The 24009-nt window shown below is 38.1% G+C and overlaps 1 protein-coding gene across 8 annotated transcripts in view; it reads left to right on the top strand.

Annotated features, from left to right (window-relative positions):
* The window catches only part of LOC126272523 (alpha-N-acetylglucosaminidase), a 382435-nt gene that overhangs the window by 323397 nt on the left and 35029 nt on the right, over window positions 1–24009 (top strand). The gene's annotated exons all lie outside the window — the stretch shown is intronic.

The raw sequence follows: 24009 nt of genomic DNA, 5'->3' as shown, positions 1-24009 counted from the left end.
TTCTGTGTGTTTCTGCAGCAGACTATGCAGTGCCAGTATGGGAAGCATCTGCACATGCTAAATAAGTTGATGTAAGTGTAAATGAGACAATGTGAATTGTTACAGGCTGTCTCAGACCTACACCAACGGGTAATTTGTACCTACTTGCTGGAATTGCCCCATCCAAGATCAGAAGGCAGGTGGCAGCAGACGCTGAGAGAACAAAGAAAACAAAGAAAGAAATAGATTCTCGACACCCACTGAATGGGCATGTCACTCAGGCTCAGAGGCTTAAGTCTAGAAATAGCTTTATTGCAAGAACCAAGATCCTTGACGGTTCACAGGAAGATAATAGGTCCGTAAATGGGAGAATGAACAAACCGCACTGCAGATAATACCAAAAGAGCAAATGGCACCTGGAAACAAACTTCTTTATACAGTGTGGAAAACACTAAATAGGCTGAGGGCTGATGTACCCAGATGCAAAACTAATCTGTGCAAGTGGGGACTGCTGACTAACGATGACGACGTTCTTTGCGGATGCGGAGAGGTACAAGATGAGGCAAATCTGCTCATGTGCCGACTACTGCCAGAGCCCTGCAGTTTTAGTGACCTGCTACAAGCCAACAACAATGTCATAGCGGTGGCTACCTATTGGAAAAATAAAATTTGATCTGGACACGGAAAAGAAAGAAAGAAAGAAGTTGTACAATGGCTTTTGATATACTGAAAAGTTGTTGTTGATGGATGCTTGTTTCCAGACAAGGTATCTAAACAGACTTCTTTCACAGTTTTGATACCACTTTATTCATTGCTATCAGGCTCACAAAAGATTGTCTTCATTTTGTGGTAAATGGTGCAGTAAGACTCAGCAGCATTAAGTCAAGAACCTCATGTGTGAATTGGTGGTGATGCAGAGGGGTGGGGTGCAGTGAAGGTGCTTGTTCCTTGAACTTCTGCAACTGCAACAGAGCTTTCACATAGATTTTCTTACCACAGCAAATTAATTTATTCACATCAGAGTACACACACACACACACACATCCATCTGCACACATGTGTGTGTGTGTGTGTGTGTGTGTGTGTGTGTGTGTGTGTGTGTGTGTGTGTGGGTGGGTGGGTGGGTGGGTGGGTGGGTGGGTGTGTGTGGGTGTGCACGAGTGTATACCTGTCCTTTTTTCCCCCAAGGTAAGTCCTTCCGCCCCCGGGATTGGAATGACTCCTTACCCTCTCCCTTAAAACCCACATCCTTTCGTCTTTCCCTCTCCTTCCCTCTTTCCTGATGAAGCAACTTTGGGTTGCAAAAGCTTGAAATTTTTGTGTGTGTTTGTGTGTTTTTTATTGTGTCTATCTACCAGCGCTTTCCCGTTTGGTAAGTCACAGCATCTTTTTTTTTGTATATAATTTTCTCACGTGGAATTTTTCACTCTATTATATACAGTATAAAGATGGTTATATTCTCATAACAACGTGTATATAAATCATATGAATGTTAGTGTGGTACAATAGCAAACATTTGGAATTTTATATAATACTAATTCATAATAAAAAAGGAAACATTATACAAATTTATAATAACCCTTTCGTGAGCCATGGGAAACATGTTTCCCACTACAATGAACTCGTTCCTAGTCCTGTGAGATTCACAGTTCCCGCCTCTGTATGGTGCTACCACCTAGTGAACAGTATAGGGTACTACTTCCAATCGGAAGTTCCCGCCGTTTCTGCTGTACCTTCGCGCAGAGGCATTGTATAGCTGAGTGTTGCTCCAGCCTTTCAGTGCTGTTTGTGTGACATTTTGTGAGTTTTTCCTCAAAGCTATAGTATAAGGTAAATACTTTTGATTTTTTCTATGGTGTCTTATTATTTGGTGTTCCCTGTTTGTTGTAAAATGTGTTTTACTTACATTACTTGTGGACTTGACTTGTAGTATTTGATTTTGTTGGTGGAAAGTATCCTTCCCACTGCCTCTTTGGTAGCCCATTGTTTTACGTCTCTAGAACGAATATTTCTATATTTTACCACATTTATTTGACATTTTTTACTTAGTAGGTTTCAGAAATAATGCACAGATCATTATGTTACTAAAGAATGTCAAGTTTACCATACCAAACCAAGTGCTTGCTTCCGTTGAATCTGTCATAGTATTTTTTACACTCTCCAGTTCACTATTTCTTGGCATTGCTTTCCTTTCAGATGTCTCATTCCCTAGCCCTCAGCAACCCCAAACATGTTGACGAAATTTACAATATATTATTTTCATTACCTGATGAATGTGATTCAGAAACTGAAGGAGATGAAGGTGGTGCAGATGAACTGAAAGTACTAGATAACACAGTCACCAGTGCTTCAAGGCATGTTTCTGTGGAACAAGACATTTATGGTGATGAACATGACAGTGAATCATTCGTGCTTTCGACTGTTGCCAGTAGTGATACGTTGGACAGTGAAGGTGAAGAAGAATGGAACAATGACTGTTATTACTTCAACAATGTAAAGAACAACTTTGAAACACGAATGGAAGGAAAATCAAAATTTCTCTGTAGTGCCAATGATTGGGAGCTCACTTATTTTTCTAAGTCCTTTGATGATGATAATGTTTTCACTCTCATTGTAAATGAAACAAACTTGTATGCAAAACAAAATTGTGGTAGTAGATATCCATCAAAAACCTGACTGGACATAACTACTCAAGAAATGAGAGCTTATATAGGATGTCTTATTCTAATGGGAATTCATCAACTTCCTGCTCTCTCTAACTTCTGGAGTTCAGATCCTATACTAAAAGTAGAGCCAATTGCTAATGTAATGACTAGTAAAAGATTTAAAAAGATTGTAGAGAATGTTCACTGTAATAACAACGAAACTGCAATGCCAAGAAATCATCCAGAATATGATAAATTCATAAATTACAGCCATTGATTGAAAAGCTTTTGCAGAGCTGTAAGAATAATTGTGAGCCCTTATAATTTATGTCAGTGGATGAATCGATGATTCCCTACAAAGGACGATCATCTATGAAACAGTATATGCCAATGAAGCCGGTGAAATGAGGCTACAAAGTGTGGTGCTTGTCAGATTCACTCACTGGATATATAATGAACTTGGCTGTTTACACAGGCAAGTATAGGCAGATAGTGACTTGACATTGGGCGAAAGGGTTGTAGTAGATCTAACGAAGGAAATAAATAATAAAAATAATGTAGTTGCATTTGACAGATTCTTCACCACCATGAAATTGATGTCAACACCTTTGAAGAAGGGTGTGTATGGATGTGCAACAGTGAAGACCAACAAGAAAGATTTATCCAAATTTATGAAGGAAAACGTAAAATTGGAACGAGGAGAATTCCAGTTTGAAATAAAACGAGCCATTCTGCAGTCAAATGGATGGATAACTGTCCAGTCACTTTTCTGTCCTCAGTTAATGACCCAAAAGAAACAGCCACAGTGTAAAGGAAAAACAAGGATGCTACTAGTGCAGAGATTTCTTGTCCTGAAGTTGTGGCGGAATACAGTAAAATAATGGGTGGTGTCAATAAGTTTGATCAATTACGAGAAAGCTATGCTATTGACAGATGTTCTGTAAAATGGTGGCACAGAATATTTTATTTCCTGGTGGACGTTGCTGTAGTGAATAGTTTTATTTTGTGGAAAATAAGTAAAAGAGAAAGTGGACATCAAGATCCGCTCACATACATGATCCATCTAGTCAGACAATTGATTGCGGGCTTCTCATCCTGAAAAAGACGTGGACAAAAACCTGTCTTTCTGGCAAAAAGGGGTAAAGTACCTGAAGATGTTCATCATGTGGCTGTAGGGGAGCACCAACCCATTTTAGGAGAAACTTACTGGAAGTGCCGTCATTGTAGTACCAAAGCTGCGGAAAAGAGCACTTGCTGTGTTTGTACATATTGTCAAATACCACTTTGCATAGACCCATGTTTCAAAAACTTTCATGGCAAGTAATTGTGAACAGTCATTGTAACAAGATAAGTAAATTTATCAAATAAATATGACATATATTGAAAAAGTTGTTTTTGTCATTTAACTCTCAGGAAGGGCAGTGGGAAGAATACTTCCCACCTTGTTGTGTGACCTCACTTTCACAGTTGGAGCAAATTTGATATTCTGTATGATAAATATACTTATCTGTTAACTACTATCTGCTCTCCATTCATTAAAAAAAATTGCTCAATAATTTTGCCCATGAAATGGTTAAGCGGGGAGTATTCATGTTGATGACACTATGTCATTATCTTATACATGTTGATAACACTATGTCATTGTCCTACAATAACGATACAAATATAGAGCACTTAAAATAGGTCTATGTGTATATGTTAGATATTGTTTTTCCAAATTTAGGTCCTACTACAGGCAGAGGTACCTTTCTCTATGTTAAAACAGCAAATCTGGCATATTACAATCTTTATATTCATCAACTGAGTAAAATGCTTTATCATCTGTCAGATAGGGGGAAGCAAATTATCATTTGCGTGGATTTCAATGTTGATTCCCTGAAAGAGTGTAATAGGAAGAATGACCTTGTAGTATTACTCAGTTCTTTCAATTTGAGCTCCGTCATTGATTTTCCTACTCGGGTAACAAAGAACAGCAGTAAATTGATAGATAACTTTTTTATAGACCAAGATAAGTTTAAGGACATAAATGCTTATCCTGTTGAGAATAGTCTTTCAGATCATGTTGCACAACTAGTTACAGTACATGGCATAACTCCATGCAGTATATCAAATCAGAATTTCAAAGCAGTGCGTTCAATTAACAATATAAATACTGCAAATTGTAGGGAAAGCCTAAAGGAGCTAGACTGAGATGAAGTGTATATGGAACCCGATGCAAACTTGAAATATAACTTATTTCATGATACATTTTTAAGGGTATTTGAAAATTGCTTTCCCAAGAAAACAGTGAAACATAATTCCAAGAAAACATATAAAAAACCTTGGCTAACTAAAGGAATAAGAATATCTTGCTACCATAAAAGAGAACTGTATCTAACAGCAAGAGGGAGTACTGACCCCGAAATTGTTCAATATTATAAAAACTATTGTGCGGTACTAAGAAAAGTTATTAAAAAGTCCAGAAGCATGTGTATCATGCCCGTGATCAGTAACTCTGATAATAAAATTAAAGCAATTTGGAATATTATTGAAAGGGAAACAGAACAACCAAGAGCACAGGAAGACTTTAGTGCCATAAAACTGAATGACAAGTTTACTAACAAATAATCTGAAATTGGAAATATTTTCAATAATATTTTTTTAAATGTTGTGGAGAAAGTAGGATCTAGATCTTCACTAGAAGAGGCAAGGCTTCTAATAGAAGAGGCCATACATGTGCAGTTTGAAACAACTGTATTTCCACGAACCTCTCGCTCTGAAATCAGTAAAATAATAAACTCACTGAAAAGTAAAAGCTCTTACGGAATTGATGGCATTTCCAGCAAGATACTTAAAGCTTGTTCCCCACAGATAAGTAGGATTCTCAGCCACATATGTAATACCTCTTTGGAGCAGGGTGTTTTCCCCGATAGACTGAAATATGCCATTGTAAAACCATTGCATAAAAAGGGGGATACGTCGGATGTCAACAACTATCGCCCAATCTCTCTTCTGACAGCTCTATCAAAAATTTTTGAGAAAGTAATGTATTCAAGAGTAGCCTCCCATATTTGTAAAAATAAAGTACTAACAAAATGTCAGTTTGGTTTTCAGAAAGGCTTTTCAACAGAAAATGCTATATACTCTTTCACTGATCAAATATTAAATGCTCTGAATAACCGGACATCACCCATTGGTATTTTTTGTGATCTCTCAAAGGCCTTTGACTGTGTAAATCATGGAATTCTTATAGATCAGCTAAATCATTATGGTTTGAGGGGTCTGTGCACAAATGGTTTAATTCCTACTTAACTGGAAGAATGCAGAAAGTTGAAATAAGTGGTTCATGTAATGTTAATACAACAGCTGATTCCTCAAACTGGGGGGCTATCAAGCACGGGATCCCACAGGGTTCGGTCTTAGGTCCTTTACTGTTCTTGATATACATTAATGACTTACCATTTCGCATTGATGAAAATGCAAAGTTAGTTCTTTTTGCTGATGATACAAGTATAGTAATAACATCCAAAAACCAAGAACTAAGTGATGTAATTGTAAATGATGTTTTTCACAAAATTATTAAGTGGTTCTCAGCAAACGGACTCTCTTTAAATTTTGATAAAACATAGTATATACAGTTCCGTACAGTAAATGGCACAACTCCAGTAATAAATATAGACTTTGAGCAGAAGTCTGTAGCTAAGGTAGAATTTTCAAAATTTTTAGGTGTGTCCATTGATGAGAGGTTAAACTGGAAGCAACACATTGATGGTCTGCTGAAACGTCTGAGTTCGGCTACATATGCTATTAGGGTTATTGCAAATTTTGGTGATTAGAATCTCAGGAAATTAGCTTACTATGCCTACTTTCATTCACTGCTTTCGTATGGTACCATATTCTGGGGTAATTCACCGTTGAGTAGAAAAGTATTCATTGCTCAAAAACGTGTAATCAGAATAATTGCTGGAGCCCACCCACGGTCATCCTGCAGACATCTATTTAAGGATCTAGGGATCCTCACAGTAACCTCACAGTATATATATTCACTTATAATTTGTTGTTAATAATCCAGCCCAGTTCAAAAGTAATAGCAGTGTGGATAGCTATAACACCAGGAGAAAGGATGATCTTCACTATGCAGGGTTAAATCCGACTTTGGCACAGAAGGGGGTAAATTATGCTGCCACAAAAGTCTTTGGTCACCTACCAAACAGCATCAAAAGCCTGACAGATAGTCAACCAACATTTAAAAATAAATTAAAAGAATTTCTAGATGACAACTCCTTCTACTCATTGGCTGAATTTTTAGATATAAATTAAAGGAGTGAAAAAAACTGACTTAAGCATTAGTGTCATGCAATATTTTGTGTAATGTAATATTTTGTACAGACATCTTTCATTAACCTGACACGTTCCACATCATTACGAAGTGTCGTATTCATGATCTGTGGAACAAGTATTAATCTAATCTAACCTAATCTAATCTAATCTTGAGCCATTGACCCAATGTTGTCTTAAATTTCTTTTTAGATACTGCTTGCACAATTTTATGGAGCATATTAAACAGTTCTAGGCCTACATATTTATAACTATTATGTATCTTGGACAATCTAGTGTATGGCACATCAATTGTGTGGTTTCGTCTTGTATTATGGGTATGGATAGATGACCTAAGGGGATATTGAACTATGTTTTCTTTTACTTGTAATAAGCAATAATATATGTACAAAAAGGGAACTGTCATGATGTTAAGTTTTTTGAAATGTTCCCTGCATGTATCCCTAGGACAAACCCACTATACATTGAAGAGATTTTTTCTTTGTCATCTAAAAAATTGATACTGAATTAGGAGAATTGCCCCAGAGCAGAATACCATAGAAAGATGGGGATGGATATAAGCAAAATGTGAATGCAGCAATAAGTTTTGGCTGACATCATTCCTAAGCTTATAAAGTAGGAACGTAGCACGTGCAAGTTTAGAACAGACGTATGTGATATGTTTATCCCAGCTAAGTTTCTGGTCAATCGTCATTCCTAACAGTTTAACAGACTTATTTTCTTTGTTTGATACCTTCAAATTAAAGAATATTTCCTCAGTTTTTGTTCCATTTATGTATAGGGAGTTCGCACTAAACCAATGAACCGATTTTTCAAATTTTTTTTTTTTCTCGTACAGATTCAAGAGTCTGTCCTGAATTGATAAAACTTGTATCGTCTTCATAGAGGACTATTTTACAGGGTAAATACTGTGGCATATCATTAACATACAGTACAAACAGGAAGGGCCCAAGTATGGAGCCCTGTGGCACACCTCTTTTTATTGTTTGTGGGTTTGAGAGCTGCCCATTTACACTAACAAATTGTACTCTGTTGCTTAAATAGGATTCTAATAATTTCAGGGTGTCCTGTTCCATGCCGTACTGTCTTAATTTCATGATCAAAGTACTATGAGATACAGTGTCAAATGCTTTACCCACTACTTAGTTTGTCTATTGCTTTGCTAACATCATTTTCAGTTACTGTTGCCCAGCAGAATTTATGAACTACATTCTTATTTAAACCTAAAAGAGTTTTTGCATCAAGCATGGCTTTGGTGGGAGACAAATCTTGTTATAAACCGAACTTAACAAAGTTTGAGTTTAAGATATCTGGGGCTATGGGCATAGCTACTTGAGTTGTTGATCTATTTATTTCACTTTTAATTACTTCCCAGGCAGCTTTACAGCTGTTTCTAGATTTATGAATATAGTTATCATTCGCCCTACATTTTGCCAAGCTTATTTCAGATCTTTAAATTTTTCTTATTGTAATGTACATGTCTTTATACTCGCTGCTGTTATGAGGTCTCTATGGGTACAGCTACTTGAGTTGTTGGTCTATTTATTTCACTTTTAATTACTTCCCAGGCAGCTTTACAGATGTTTTTAGATTTAAGAATATAGTTATCATTCACCCTACATTTTGCCAAGCTTATTTCAGATCTTTAAATTTTTTCTTATTGTAATGTACATCTCTTTGTACTTGCTGCTGTTATGAGGTCTGTCGTTAAACATAAGAAGCATTATCCTGATGCTGTTGAGGTATGGTGTGAACTAATTATTTAGTCTCTGTGGTTTATACGCTTGGTTGTTATTCTGTGTGTGTACAAATCTGGGACAAAATTTCCTCTATAAGTAATTTTCTTGAGTTTGTCACACACATATCTTTGTATAAGATGTCATTCCAGTTAACTGACCTTAATCTAGTTCTAAGCTCTCTTATATTGCGTTCATTGTGTTCTTCATTTAAAATGCTGACTGGGACTGAACTCATAAAAAAGTTTCAAAAAATACTCAATTTGAGAGTAGAGATCCCTTCAGTGATAAAAAAAAATAGAAGACAACTAACTGTTCATGGATTAAATGGGAAAGTGGATACTGATCCCTGATCAAAGGAAACTCAGCAGGAAAGGAATAAACAAGTTCTGAAAACCTGAAAATCAACCTAAAGATGTCAGTGGACTATTTGAAGGTTAGATAAGAGGTTTCTGGAACAACAAACACAGATATGACAAAATGTGTCAACAATAAAGATGGAAGAAGAAAGAAGCATTTTTTTAAGTCAGTGGAAAAAAGAGACAGCATAAAAAAGCTGTAAAATATGAGAGAGAGATAACAGTTGAGGAAATGTACATAAATGTGGTGTGGAACAATAATATTTGAAAAAGTGTGGAGTTGGGTGATTAAAAAGATTATATAAAACAACAGCTTAGTAACATTTCCAAATAAGTATGTTATTTGATATTACTTATCATTAGAAGATATCAGTAAAAAGTGCTAGGATTTACACAAACATCACAAACAGTGTATGAGAGCAGCTACAGAACTTTTTTCTGATAGACTTTCAGCAATGTTGAACAACAAAGATAATTTGTTTTTCAAGTGTAAAAAGGAAACAAATTGCATTTTGTTCCACTAATATGTGCTTATTATTAACAAGTTTTCAGATTATTGCTCCATTTCATGTAATACCTGACTATGGTCCACAAAGACACAAATATCCAAGAAATTGAACATTGAAAACTGAAGATATTAATAACTGCAAGAAATATTTATAGCCTGGAGTTGGGTTTCTGTTTATGTTGATGCTAGTCAGTTGTTATCTGATGATGGACTGACATGCATCTCTCTGTCTGAGAATAAAATGTGTATTTATACTAGGGGAGATAATGGTTGGCCAGTAATTAACCTAGAAGCAGTATAATTCCAAATGCTGCTGATAGATACATTTAAAAGTGGGAAAAGACCAAAACTAGCTTTCAGAACTGTTGATTCTTGCTTCAGTGAGGAAAGGAGAATATGTTGGGGAACTTTGAAAAGGAGGGATAGGTCTCTCAGACTGAGAGGAACTTTATAAGTATTTACTGATGTTATTGTAATTATAATTATTATTGTTTCTTGTATTTTTATTTTACTTCTCTTATTTATTAACATTGTCCAACATTTTGTGTATGTTAGTAAGAACATTTTGTGTTATGTAGCATTTCATTATGGAGCATACATTTGCAATTTCACCTGAGCTTTATTGTACATATTACAATCTCTTTGTCCAGCAAAGCTATCCCCTGATGTCTTAACATGTGTCCTATCATCCTGTCACTTCCTCTAGCTGAGTTTTTCACATAATATTTTTATTGCTGATTCTCTGGAGAACCTCCTCATATGAAATTATCACTGCACTTGATACTCAACAACCATCTGTAACACTACACCTTGTCCCTTCTTTTCCAGTTTTCCCATAGTCCATGATACACTTCCGTAGAATGTACTCTTGATGTTCACTTTAGAAATTTGTTTCTCAAATTACAGGCTACATCTGATTCTAGTAGATTACTGTGAACAAGGAATGCTCTCTTTGCCTGTGTTACTCTGCTTCTTCTGTCTTGCATGCTTCATACATTATTTTGTTTTCAAGATAGCAAACTTCCTCAGTGTTGTCTGTTATATGGCCCACAGTTTTGTTTTTAAGTTTGTCACTATTATTATTTCTCCTTCTCCCCAATACTTTCAATGTCTTTTGCTTTACTCTCAGATGATATTTGATGCCTTGTAGACTATTCATTCCACCAGCAGGAACCTTAGTTCTTCCTTTCCTTCAATACCATAAGTGAAACTTATCATTGATATCATTTCATCCTAAATTGTAATCCTTCTTTTGAATCACTTTTATTTTCTTAATTGCTTCTTCGATATAGAAGTTGAACAGTAGTGGAGAAAGACTGTACCCTGCCTTTTTAAATATGAGCATGCCTCTTTGGTTTTTCATTTACATTGTTCCCTCTTGTTTTGTACAGTAACCATCTTCCGTTATGGTGCATACCACATTACATTGTCGCATCTCCATAGCTGAATGGTCAGCATGGCAGAATGCCACACGAGGGGCCCTGCTTCAATTCCGAGCTGGGTTGGGGATTTTTCTTTGGTCGAAGACTGGGTGTTGTGTTGTCTTCTTCATGATTTCATCCAATTCAACACACAAGTTGTTGAATTGATGATGATCATCATCATTTAAGAGTGATTGTGCCTTTCAGCGTTCAGTCTGGAGCATAGCCACCTTATAAAATTCCTCCATGATACCCTATTCAGTGCTAACATAGGTGCCTCTTCTGATGTTAAGCCTATTACTTCAAAATCATTCTTAACCGAATCCAGGTACCTTCTCCTTGGTCTGCCCCGACTCCTCCTACCCTCTACTGCTGAACCCATGAGTCTCTTGGGTAACCTTGCTTCTCTCATGCGTGTAACATGACCCCACCATCTAAGCCTGTTCACCCTGACTGCTACATGTATAGAGTTCATTCCCAGTTTTTCTTTGATTTCCTCATTGTGGACACCCTCCTGCCATTGTTCCCATCTACTAGTACCTGCAATCATCCTAGCTACTTTCATATCCGTAACCTCAACCTTATTGATAAGGTAACCTGAATCTACCCACCTTTCGCTCCCATACAACAAAGTTGGTCGAAAGATTGAAAGGTGCACAGATAACTTAGTCTCGGTACTGACTTCCTTCTTGCAGAAGAGAGTAGATCGTAGCTGAGCACTCACTGCGTTAGCTTTGCTACAACTCGCTTCCAGTTCTTTCACTATGTTGCCATCCTGTGAGAATATGCATCCTAACTACTTGAAACTGTCCACCTGTTCTAACTTTGTTCCTCCTATTTGGCACTCAATCCGTTTATATCTCTTTCCCACAGACATTACTTTAGTTTTGGGGATGCTAATCTTCATAACACAGTCCTTAAATTTCTGATCTAGCTCTGAAATATTACTTTGCAAACTTTCAATCGAATCTGCCATCACAACTAAGTCATCCCCATATGCAAGACTGCTTATTTTGTGTTCACATATCTTAATCTCACCCAGTCAGTCTATTGTTTTCAACATATGATCCATAAATAATATGAACAACAGTGGAGACAGGTTACAGCCTTGTCTTACCCCTGAAACTACTCTCAACCATGAACTCAATTCAATTTTCTGTCAACTCTAACTGCTGCCTGACTATCCATGTAAAGACCTTTAATTGCTTGCAAAAGTTTGCCTCCTATTCCACAATCTTGTAGAACAGACAATAACTTCCTCCTAGGAACCTGGTCATATGCCTTTTATAGATCTATAAAGCATAGATACAATTCCCTGTTCCACTCATAACACTTCTCCATTATTTGCCGTAAGCTAAAGATGCCACCTAAAAAAGACGTGCACCAGATGACCAGTCTACCCAATGCGAGACCATAGTCTCAAGCACTTTTCATTTTTCACTTTGCATTGTCATGTATTTTTTCTAGATTGTCCTTATTTTTCGTAAGTCTTTCTTCTATTATCAAGTATAATGTGAGAAATATCTCTCTGGTGCACATGGGTTGGACAAAAATATGGGAACACAGCAAGAAAAGCATGCTTGAACATAAACGCATATGTTAGTCAAACCTGCAGGTTGTGTTATTGTACTTGACCACAAACATTACGTATGCTTTCTTCTTTTAGTGTTCAACCTTGAGGTTGGTTTGCAGCAGAGTACCGTTCCTTTCTTATCTACCTTCCTCTTCATTTCCACATATGTGTTACATCCAACGTCACTCATGATCTGTTGCATGTATGATATCCTTGGTCATCCCCGCCGATTCCTTCCCTCAATAGCTCCTTCTGCTATTTTTCCTATGATGTTGTTGTTTCATAGGATGTGCCCTACAAGTTTGTCTCTTCTTGTTTATATGTGCCTCCACAGAGATCTGATTTCCTGTACTCTTCTAAGCACCTCTTCATTTGTTACTTTGTCTCTCCAGCTGATCTTCATCATCCTTCTATAGCACCATATCTCCAGGGCCTCCAGCCACCTTATTTCTTCTCTTCCAATTGTCCAAGTTTCACATCCATACAGGGCCACACTCCAAACGAAATCTTTCATGATATGTTTCCTTATTTTCAGACTGATGTTGTTGCTGGTGAGTAAGTCCCTTCTCCGATTAAATGCAATTTTGGCCTTTTGTATTCTGCTCGCAATTTCTTTACGGCTTCTACCATCCCTTGTGATTTTGCTTCCCAGGTAAGTAAATTCCTCTCTCACTTCCAGCTCCTCTCTACCAATTCTCATTCTCAGAGGTTCATATTCTGCTCCTGTACTGCATACCATCACTTTAGTATTTTTCTTGTTTATTCTCATTCCATACCAATTGCATAGAATTTTTTCCATTGTTCTGAGGACTTCCTCTAGATCTTCTTTTCTCTCTGTGACTATAGCAATATCATCCGCATAAGGTAGCATGTCTACCTTCTGCCCATTAATTTTGATCCCCACCTCAGCAGTTTCTCGAACTTTGTCTATAGCTTCCTGGATGCAAGCAATGAATATAAGAGATGAGAGAGAGCACATCCTTGTCTTGCCCCTTTTCTAATATTTGCTTCTTGTTCCTGGTGACAGTTCCTAATCACTGCCACCTCATTCTTATAGAAACTGTGTATCACATGGATGTCTTTGTACTTTATTCCACTTTTCCTCAGCACTCTGAACATCTCTTGCCAGATAACATTATCAAATGCCTTTTCCATGTCTACAAAGGCAATATAAGTCGGTTTATTTTTCTGTAACTGCTTTTTGATAATGAGTCTCAGTGCCAGAATCGCCTCTCTCGTTCCCAATAGCCTTCTGAAACCAAACTGATCTTCATTCAGCATATCCTCCACCTTTTCTTCAATTCTCTTCAGAACTATTTTTATGAAAATTTTTGATGCATGTGATATTAACCTTAGAGTTTGACACTGTTCACATTTTGTAGCTGCTGCCTTCTTTGGTGTAGGAACAATGATACATTTCTGGAAGTCTGTCAGTATCTCTCCTGTGTTATAGATGGACCTAATAAGATTAAGCAGCATCATTTTCATGCTGTCACCAGCATTATTTATTAGTTCTGCAGGTATGTCATCAATACCCATTGCTTTGTTGTCCCATAGTTCTTTTAACAGGTGTACCGGTATGAAATGACCATTAAGATACAAATGTGTCGTTAGAGAACATTTGTTGTGAATGAGCCTAATTTGTGTGTGTGTGTGTGTGTGTGTGTGTGTGTGTGTGTGTGTGTGTGGTTGGCATGACATCTGTCAAAGATATTTAGTATACATCAAGTCATGGAACAAACATCATCATATGTTTTCATTGTGTTAACAATGTCGAATTTTGTACCAGAAAGTGATGATTTGTGGAAAGCATTAATGTTTTGTTTTCATTTGAAAAAAGTGCTGCAGAGTCACATCGAATGCTTGTCGAGGTATATGGTGATGGTGCTCTATCAGAAGCAACATGTAAAAGATGGTATCAATGGTTCAGAAATAATGATTTTGATGTAAGAAATGAAGAACGTGGAAGACCACCAAAAAAGTTCAAAGATGCCGAATTGCAAGTAATATTGAATGAAGATGATACTTTGAGTCAGAAGTGGCAGCAATGCTAAATGTTGCACAACAAACAATTTCTGACCGTTTGAAAACTATGGGAAAGATCCAAAAGTGTGGAAAATGGGTGCCACATGAATTGATGAAAAGCAGATGGAAAACTGAAAAACCATTGGTCAAATTTTGCTTCAAAGACATGAAATAAAATCAATTTTGCATCAAATTATTACTGGTGATGAAAAATGGATTTATTTTAAGAATCCTAAATGGGAAAAATCATGGGTTAATCCAGGACAACCATCAACATTGACTGAAAAACAAGATCAATTCGGCAAGAAGACAATGTTCTGTGTTTGGTGGGATCAGAAAGATGTGGTGTATCATGAGATTCTAATACCCGGTGAAACTGTGAATATTAATCGCTACAGACAACAAATGATCAATTTGAACTATTCATTGATCGAAAAAAGACCAGAATGGGCCAGAAGACATGGCAAAGTGACTTTTTTTTTACACAACAGTGCATCTGCACACAAAGCAAAACTGGTTCAAGTTAAAATCAAAACACTTGGCTGGGAGCTGCTACCCCACCCACCGTATTCAACGGACTTGGCTTCTTCCGACTACCATTTGTTTTCATCAATGGGACATGCATTGGCTGAGGAACACTTTGATTCCTACGAAGAAGTCGAAAATTGGGTGTCTGATTGGTTCGCTTCAAAAGATGAACATTTCTAGTGGCGTGGTGTCCACAAATTGCCAGAAAGGTGGTCAAAATGTATAGAAAGCAATGGTCAGTACTTTGAATAAAATGTTTTTTACTTTTCAGTTCAAAATTAGTGTTTCATTTTCACAAAAACTGCTCATTTCATACCAGTACACCTGGAAGAGGTCTGTCAAATTCTTCTTGCAGAAAGTCATCTCCCTTGTCATCTTCATCTACTTACTCTTCTCTTCCTATTATTTCCTCTGAAAGAGGTGTTCCAGCATACAACTCCTGTATGTATTCTTCCCATCTCTTCACCATGTCTTCACCAAACAGCATTTTCCCCTCTTTATCTTCTATTGTGCCTGAGAGTGTTGTTTTACGTTTGTTAAAAAATTGATTTTTTGTTCTGTAGGCTAAATCAGTTCTTCTGTTTTGCATATTTTCTTCCACTTCCCTGCACATTTCTTCAAGAAAATTTTCTTTTGTTTCCCTAGCTTCTCTGTTAACTAAATTCCTTTGTCTTCTGTATTCAGCTTTTCCTTGTTCATCAGTTGCATTTTTGTATAATCTCCTGCCTTGTATAAGCTCAATAATATCTGCTGCAATACATTTCCTATTGTTTTTGGGTTCAGTTCTTCCACCTATATTTTCTGCTGCTTTGTGTATACCAGATTTAATTTGATTCCAGTCTTCATTTATTCCACTATGTTGAAAATTTTTAGCTAGGTTCTCTGTTTCATGAGCATAGCACTTTGGTAGTCCCTCAGTTTTCAGTTTTTCTGGTTCCCATTTAAGTTTTACTGGCTTCTTCTTTAAATGTTTGAATCTCAGTGTACTTTTCATCAGGACCAGGTTATGATCACAGCCTGTTTCTGCAGATGGATAGTTCCTGCAATATTTTATCTGGTTCCTAAAACGTGCTTTCACTAGAATGTAATCAATCTCTTGTCTTCTCAGATCTCCAGGGGCATTCCATGTGTATCTGCTTCGTTTGTGATGTTAGAAAAGTGTGTTTGCAACAACTAATTGGTGCCTTGAGCAGAAATCTATTAGTCGATCTCCTCTTTCATTTCTTCTTCCAAGTCCATATTTGCCAACAATTCCTTCCTCTGGTTCTTCACCCACATTCGCGTTCCAGTCCCCCATGACAATCAGGTTTTCATCTCCCTTAACATTTCTCATTGCACTACTTATTTCTTCGTATGTTTTGTCAATGACTGCATCTTCTACTTTGGATGTTGGCATGTATATTTGTATTATCACAGTGTCCTTTGGTTTAGTTTCAAGTTTGACTAGTATTATTCGAGAACTATATTGTACATATCCCTTGACACATTAGCCATAGTTTTTCCTCAAAATTATTCTAACTCCTCCCATTCCTGGTCTATCTTGGTCAGTTCTGATATGAATGACTCTGTATTCTCCAGACCAAAAATCACCTGGTTGGGGTCATCTCATCTCCAATATGCTTAGGATATCAATTTCCAGTCGTTCCATTTAAAGTTTTACATTTTCTAGCTTGCCACACTGAAGCAGTGTCCTCACATTCCAAGTGGCTATTTTAAAATTGGGATTCTTTTCCTTCATGTTGTCTGTATCTTTTGCAGTCCCCACCCGGAGATCCGATTGGGGGACTATTTTTTATCATGTATGCAGCATCCTAAATACGTTGCAAGTGTCAGTCGTGGTCAGAACAATGTCCTGTGTTGTTGTGAGTGCTTTATATCAAAGCTAAGTGAATTCGAATGTGGGTATATTGTTGCATATTGTGTGTTGGGTACTTCTGTAAACAAGGTGGCTGAAGTGTTTGGTGTTTAAAGAGGCTCTATATTCAAGATTTATATTGCTTACAGGGAAAGTGGAGAAATATCATCCATTAAGCTACAGTGTGGATGAAAGTGTGTGTTGAGTGATCATGACAGATGGTCATTGAAGGGGATTGTGGAAAAAATGTTGTTGTTGTTGTGGTCTTCAGTCCTGAGACTGGTTTGATGCAGCTCTCCATGCTACTCTATCCTGTGCAAGCTGCTTCATCTCCCAGTACCTACTGCAGCCTACATCCTTCTGAATCTGCTTAGTGTATTCGTCTCTTGGTCTCCCTCCACGATTTTTACCCTCCACACTGCCTTCCAATACTAAATTGGCGATCCCTTGATGCCTCAGAATATGCCCTACCAACCAATCCCTTCTTCTAGTCAAGTTTTGCCACAAATTTCTCTTCTCCGCAATTCTATTCAGCACCTCCTCATTAGTTATGTGATCTACCCATCTAATCTTCAGCATTCTTCTGTAGCACCACAGTTCGAAAGCTTCTATTCTCTTCTTGTCTAAACTATTTATCGTCCATGTTTCACTACCCAAACATGGCTACACTTCATACAAATACTTTCAGAAACGACTCCCTGACACTTAAATCTATACTCGATGTTAACAAATTTTTCTTCTTCAGAAACGCTTTCCTTGCCATTACCAGTCTACATTTTATATCCTCTCTACTTCGACCATCGTCCCCAAATAGCAAAACTCCTTTACTACTTTAAGTGTCATTTTTCCTAATCTAATTCCCTCAGCATCTCCTGACTTAATTCGACTACATTCCATTATCCTTGTTTTGCTTTTGTTGGTGTTCTTCTTGTACCCTCCTTTCAAGACACTGTCAATTCCATTCAGCTACTCTTCCAAGTCCTTTGCTGTCTCTGACAGAATTACAATGTCATCGGCGAACCTCAAAGTTTTTACTTCTTCTCCATGAATTTTAATACCTACTCCGAGTCTTTCTTTTGTTTCCTTTACTGCTTGCTCAATATATAGATTGAATAACATCGGGGAGGGGCTACAACCCTGTCTCACTCCTTTCCCAACCACTGCTTCCCTTTCATGCCCCTAGACTCCTATGACTGCCATCTGGTTTCTGTACAAATTGTATATAACCTTTCGCTCCCTGTATTTTACCCCTGCCACCTTTAGAATTTGAAAGAGATTATTCCAGTCAACATTGTCAAAAGCTTTCTCCAAGTCTACAAATGCTAGAAACGTAGGTTTGCCTTTTCTTAATCTTTCTTCTAAGATAAGTCGTAAGGTCAGTATTGCCTCACGTGTTCCAACATTTCTACAGAATCCAAACTGATCCTCCCCGAGGTCCGCTTCTACCAGTTTATTCATTCGTCTGTTAGGAATTCGCGTTAGTATTTTGCAGCTGTGGCTTATTAGACTAATTGTTTGGTAATTTTCACATTTGTCAACACCTGCTTTCTTTGGGATTGGAATTATTATATTCTTCTTGAAGTCTGAGGGTATTTCGCCTGTTTCATACAACTTGCTCACCAGACGGTAGAGTTTTGTCAGGACTGGCTCTCCCAAGGTCGTCAGTAGTTCCAACGGAATGTTGTCTACTCCGGGGGCCTTGTTTCGACTCAGGTCTTTCAATGCTCTGTCAAACTCTTCACGCAGTATCGCATCTCCCATCTCATCCTCATCCACATCCTCCTCCATTTCCATAATATTGTACTCAAGTACATCGCCCTTGTATAGACCCGCAATATACTCCTTCCACCTTCCTGCTTTCCCTTCTGTGCTTAGAACTGGGTTTCCATCTGAGCTCTTGACATTCATACAAGTGGTTTTCTTATCTCCAAAGGTCTCTTTAATTTTCCTGTAGGCAGTATCTATCTTACCCCTAGTGAGATAAGCCTCCACATCCTTACATTTGTCCTCTAGCCATGCCGGCTTAGCCATTTTGCACTTCCTGTCGGTCTCATTTTTGAAAACGTTTGTATTCCTTTTTGCCTGCTTCATTTACTGCATTTTTTTATTTTTTTATTTTTTTTTTAAAATAAGAGCACAATATCTGCAAAAGGCACTGCATAACTGAATTTGCATTCATGAACCCTGTCAGCACCAAAACAGCACAAAATGAGCTCCACGAGCAGAGAATTGCTGAGTTAGCAGGAATCCCAAAACCACTCTTAAGTGATACAAATGCCTGTAAAGTGAAAATGAATTGCTGAAGCCATAAAACATGAACCATAGAGAAATGGAAGAAAGTCATTTGGCCAGATGAGTCTCTTTTCACCATGTTTCCAACTTCTTACCAAGTATACGTCATAAGAGTGAAACATGGTGGAGGTTTGGTGGTGCTTTAGTCAGTTACTCTAAAGGTTGTATTACTACCAAGGATTGTGTGACCATTTTGGCTGATCAGGTCCATCCTATGGTACAATATTTGTTCTTCAGAGGTATTTTTATGTTCCAAAGTGACAGGGCCCTTTCTGCACAGCTCACATCATCCAGATCTGGTTTTATGAGCACAAGGATGGCTCAGTGTATTCTACTCACCAAGGCCACAACAGTAACCAGTTGTGGTCTGCTTTAGAGAGAAGGGTGTGTGATCACTATCCACCTCCATCATTGTTACCTGAACTTACCATTGTTTAACAAGAAGAATTGTTTAAGATGCCCTTGAAAACCATACGGGACCTGCATTGAAATAAATGAAAACTGTTTTAAATGCCAACTGGTTTCCTATACTGTATAAGGCAGGGTAATGTTTTGTGTTTTTGGTGTTTCCATTTTTTGTCCAACCCCTGTACATCCCTGTCCTAAGGTCAAACATGCTGTCATATTTAAGATTCTCAGTTTTATTTCCCATGCTTTTGTTAATTATTATGGCTATCAACCAGTATGCTTGAGCTGTCAAGCTGATTGTTCAGTAGTTCTTGCTTTTACCTTTAGAATTGTGTGAATGATGTTGATTCAAAAGTTGAATTATCTATTTCCAATCTCATGGATTCTATATAATGAGTTAAATATTGTTTGGTTGCCTCTTCTTCCTTTAATCTCATGAATTCCAAAGGAATGTTATCTTGATCACAAGCTTCCTGAAGCTCTTTCAATTTGGACTTTAATACTGGATCCATATATCCTTAAAACTGACTCCTACCTGTATTTCTTCTTCTTCTGTCATGATAACAAAAGCCCTTCATAGAAACCCTCAGTGTATTCTACTCACCAATCTCTTCTTTGCTTCATGATATATGAATATAGTATCTGTTCTGTCGCGAGTAATGAGTGTAATCGGCAGGGGCAATACAAATGTAGTGTGTGGACATTAAGTTGGAAATGTGAGTCTCACAGGGAGCGTGCAAGCGATAAATCCCTGCAGTTGCACTATCATCTGTTTCCTCAGTGGCTCAGATGGATAGAGCGTCTCCCATGTAAGCAGGATATCCCGGGTTTGAGTCCTGGTCAGGGCACACATTTTCAACTGTTCCCGTTGATGTATATCAACACCTGTTGGCAGCTTAGGGTCTTGATTTAATTATCATTTCATTTTAGAGAGATGTACGGTCACTGAGGTATCTGTTCTTTTGGATATGTCCAAAAGAACAGATACCATCTTCATATAGTTAAGGCTAACCGGCCATTGACCTTATTCTGTACAGATGCACACGCATTACCCGAACTCTTACGGGACTCGGTAAGATTGTCTGCCACGGGTAATGAGTGTAATGGGCAGGGTCACTACAGTTGTAATATGTGGACATTAAGTTGGGAATGTGGGTCTCACAGGGAGTGTGCAAAGGATAAATCCCAGCAGTCACACTATCCTCTGTGCCCTCGGTGGCTCAGATGAATAGAACGTCTGACATGTAAGCAGGAGATCTCGGGTTTGAGTCCCAGTCGGGGCACACATTTTCAACTGTCCCCGTTGATGTACATCAATGCCTGTCAGCAGCTTAGGGTCTTGATTTAATTATCATTTCTTCTTTACTTGGTGGATTCACATTTGGGAGGGCAATGCTTCAAACATGCATCTGGCCATCCAAAGTTTGATTTTCTGTGATTTCCCTAAATTGCTCCAGGCAAATGCCGGGATGGCTCCTTTGAAAGGGCACAATCGAATTCTTTTCCCATCCTTGACACAATCCTAGCTTGTGCTGGGTCTCTAATGACCTTGGATGTCAATGGGACGTTGAACCCCATCTTCCTTCCTTCCTTCCTACCTTCGTTTCTTCTTCTTTCCTTAGTGTTTAACAGTGGAATTCCTTTTGCACTATTTAATGTTGATGCCTTTGCTGTTAAACTCTCGTACAGCTGTTTTGATTTTTCTGTGTGCTGAATCTGTTCTTCCAACGGATTATCCTTTTGAATTTCTTCACATTTCCTGCAGCTATTTCACTTTATTTTCCTAGTGCATCCTGTTGATTAAACTGTTATGGGGCGTATATTATTGTGTTACTGTCTGTTCCTGCAATTTTTTGTATTTATTCAAGTATTTCATCTGTTTCCTGCAATTTCTCCTCAATTACCTTTCTTATTTCTGATAAATGCAACCAAACAGGATTGCCTGTCATACAAAATTGTGATCTCAACCTATATCTGCTCCTGGATATGTCTTACAGTACAATGTCTAATTTTGGGAACTTTATCTCATCATGAATTAATTGAATTAGTATCTTCCTGTTTCTTGTGTGATTTTTCAAGTAAACTTCCTCCACTTGTGATTTTTGCACTTTATATTTGTTATTAGTGCTGAAATTCTCTGCAGAACTCAAGAAGTCTTTGTCTTCTCTCCTTTCTGTTGCCAACTCTGCAGTCTCCTGTAATTCTGCCTTATGTTCCTTCCCCTACAGTAACATTCCAGTTTTTAATGATTATTGTTTGGGGGACCTAGTTCAATTCACAGTATTACTAGGGATTTTTCCTTGGTGGGATGACTGGTATTTAATACCCTCAACCTCATGACATCTACATCCATACTCCGCAAGCCACCTGACGGTGTGTGGCGGAGGGTACCCTGAGTTCCTCTATCGGTTCTCCCTTCTATTCCAGTCTTGTATTGTTCGTGGAAAGAAGGATGGTCGGTATGCTTCTGTGTGGGCTCTAATCTCTCTGATTTTATCTTCATGGTCTCTTCGCGAGATATACATAGGAGGGACCAATATACTGCTTGACTCTTCGGTGAAGGTATGTTCTCGAAACTTTAACAAAAGCCCATACCGAGCTACTGAGCATCTCTCCTGCGGAGTCTTCCACTGGAGTTTATCTATCATCTCCGTAACGCTTTCACGATTACTAAATGATCCTGTAACGAAGCGCGCTGCTCTCCGTTGGATCTTCTCTATCTCTTCTATCAACCCTATCTGGTACGGATTCCACACTGCTGAGCAGTATTCAAGCAGTGGGCAAACAAGCGTACTGTAACCTACTTCCTTTGTTTTCGGATTGCATTTCCTTAGGATTCTTCCAATGAATCTCAGTCTGGCATCTGCTTTACCGACGATCAACTTTATATGGTCATTCCATTTTAAATCACTCCTCCCAGATAATTTATGGAATTAACTGCTTCCAGTTGCTGACCTGCTATTTTGTAGCTAAATGATAAGGGATCTATCTTTCTATGTATTCGCAGCACATTACACTTGTCTACATTGAGATTCAATTGCCATTCCCTGCACCATGCGTCAATTCGCTGCAGATCCTCCTGCATTTCAGTACAATTTTCCATTGTTACAACCTCTCGATACACCACAGCATCATCTGCAAAAAGCCTCAGTGAACTTCCAATTTCACCCACCAGGTCATTTATGTATATTGTGAATAGCAACGGTCCTATGACACTCCCCTGCGGCACACCTGAAATCACTCTTACTTCGGAAGACTTCTCTCCATTGAGAATGACATGCTGCGTTCTGTTATCTAGGAACTCCTCAATCCAATCACACAATTGGTCTGATAGTCCATATGCTCTTACTTTGTTCATTAAACGACTGTGGAGAACCGTATCGAACGCCTTGCGGAAGTCAAGAAACATGGCGTCTACCTGGGAACCCGTGTCTATGGCCCTCTGAGTCTCGTGGATGAATAGTGCGAGCTGGGTTTCACACGACCGTCTTTTTTGAAACCCATGCTGATTCCTACAGACTAGATTTCTAGTCTCCATAAAAGTCATTATACTCAAACATAATACGTGTTCCAAAATTCTACAACTGATCGACGTTAGAGATATAGGTCTATAGTTCTGCACATCTGTTCGACGTCCCTTCTTGAAAACGGGGATGACCTGTGCCCTTTTCCAATCCTTTGGAACGCTTCGGTCTTCTAGAGACCTACGGTACACCGCTGCAAGAAGGGGGGCAAGTTCCTTCGCGTACTCTGTGTAAAATCAAACTGGTATCCCATCAGGTCCTCTTTTGAACGATTTTAATTGTTTCTCTATCCCTCTGTCGTCTATTTCGATATATACCATTTTGTCATCTGTGTGACAATCTAGAGAAGGAAATACAGTGCAGTCTTCCTCTGTGAAACAGCTTTGGAAGAAGACAATAAGTATTTCGGCCTTTAGTCTGTCATCCTCTGTTTCAGTACCATTTTGGTCACAGAGTGTCTGGACATTTTGTTTTGATCCACCTACTGCTTTGACATAAGACCAAAATTTCTTAGGATTTTCTGCGAAGTCAGTACATAGAACTTTACTTTCGAATTCATTGAACGCCTCTCGCATAGCTCTCCTCACACTACATTTTGCTTTGCGTAATTTTTCTTTGTCTGCTAGGCTTTGGCTATGTTTATGTTTGCTGTGGTTCCCTTTGCTTCCGCAGCAGTTTTCTAACTCAGTTGTTGTACGATGGTTTGGAACTTTGTCCACTGATCTTCAACACTATCTGTACTTGAGACAAAACTTTTGTGTTGAGCCATGAGGTATTCTGAAATCTGCTTTTTGTCACTTTTGCTAAACAGAAAAATCTTCCTACCTTTTTTAATATTT

The sequence above is a fragment of the Schistocerca gregaria genome, chromosome 5, assembly GCF_023897955.1.
Source record: "Schistocerca gregaria isolate iqSchGreg1 chromosome 5, iqSchGreg1.2, whole genome shotgun sequence".
Lineage (NCBI taxonomy): Eukaryota > Metazoa > Arthropoda > Insecta > Orthoptera > Acrididae > Schistocerca > Schistocerca gregaria.
This window is presented reverse-complemented; position numbering and strand designations above follow the sequence as displayed.